Source organism: Ctenocephalides felis, unplaced genomic scaffold (genome assembly GCF_003426905.1).
Source record: "Ctenocephalides felis isolate EL2017-DRISC unplaced genomic scaffold, ASM342690v1 CF-g0.4_SCAFFOLD_03571, whole genome shotgun sequence".
In the NCBI taxonomy this organism is placed as follows: domain Eukaryota; kingdom Metazoa; phylum Arthropoda; class Insecta; order Siphonaptera; family Pulicidae; genus Ctenocephalides; species Ctenocephalides felis.
The window spans coordinates 29,307,754-29,309,165 of NW_020539725.1; the positions used below are offsets into that span (position 1 = coordinate 29,307,754).

The window sequence follows — 1,412 nt, forward strand, 5'->3', positions numbered from 1 at the left end:
TCTTGATCGTAGTTCATTTTACAGACAATATTATCTAGTTTCCAAGAATTTTTTTTTAATTTCATCCACGTAGAAGGCCGGAATCACTGCAGCAGTGCAGGACCTTTTTTTGTCGCGCCGTTGGAGATCGGCGATAACTTAAAAAATATTTAATTTTCTTCTTCAAAAATTTTACTATGTATTCTTAAAACATGTATTAATATATTCCGAAAATTTTGAAATAATTGATAAAGTAGTTTTTTTAATATAAATTCCCAAAAATCGCCTTTTTTAGGCGGTTACACTAGTTGTACACCCCTTAATTATAATATTGAGACAAAAGAGAAAAGATTTCCAGTTTCAAAACCTACATACCAAATGGTGCTAAGAATTGATTAGTAATAATGGGGGCATTTGTATAACACTTTATATCATAGAATAAGTTATAGTTTCCAAGAATACTTGCTTTAACAAATCTTTTAATTTCGTTTATAATTCATACAACTTTCAATAGTGCTAGAACGATACATGCTATAACAAGATTTCAGACTTTTGCAAATATGTATTAAACATTGTTCCGACATAAACTTAAGGAAATGATGATTCAAAGAATTTTTTGTATTATTTCGGCTCTTTATTGGCTTTAGCTTCCCAAAAAAACTCAAAATTCTTATTAATATTATTAATGAATTAATTACTATCAATTAGACCATTTGGCCTGTGATGGCTAGTGATGAAAAGATAAAAAACAATTTGCCTGGTAAATATTTCATGAATGGAATTGAAAGTTATAGCAGCTGAGTTTTATTAATAGACTTTATAATACACCAAAGTGTTTATAAAATCTACGATTTTATTACATTGTTTCCTATTTTGACAATCGACATTTGTTGTCGAGAAAACGCGAGAGTAGTAAGTTACTAATTTTCAAAAAATAAACTTATGAACTTACCACAAGTTCTGCAAATTTAGCATCTAATTCCTCCTGCGAAGGCATGGGTTGTGTTGGAGTGACGGCTTGAAGAGAAAGAGCTCCTGAATGTCCAACAACACAATATGTAATTTCTGGCGGCTCATCATCCTGTAACAAAAAATTGATCATTAATTTAAGTAATTATATTTTCATCAACATCTATAATAGTTCAATTTAAATACTAATTACTTCATTTGAATAGAGAACCTGCGTATCTATTCACATCCAAATACTTTCAATGCTAGATTAGTCACAGTCATTACCAAATAATATAAGTATTACAAAAGAATAAAAAATAACATGGTTTGATAAATTAAACTTTTGTTGCTATACTTTCCGAACAGTTGGCGGTATGCGTTTATAACTTTTACTAACATCACTGGAAAATTTTATAAACATTAATTGCATTTTGATGATTGTATATAAAAATTCTATATTCTGATTTAATGCTGTATGTATA

The 1,412-nt window shown here is 28.8% G+C and overlaps 1 pseudogene; it reads right to left on the reverse strand.

Moving 5' to 3' along the window:
• The window catches only part of LOC113385896, a 5,472-nt pseudogene extending 4,260 nt beyond the window's left edge, over positions 1-1,212 (reverse strand).
• Positions 1,213-1,412: the final 200 nt, after the last annotated feature.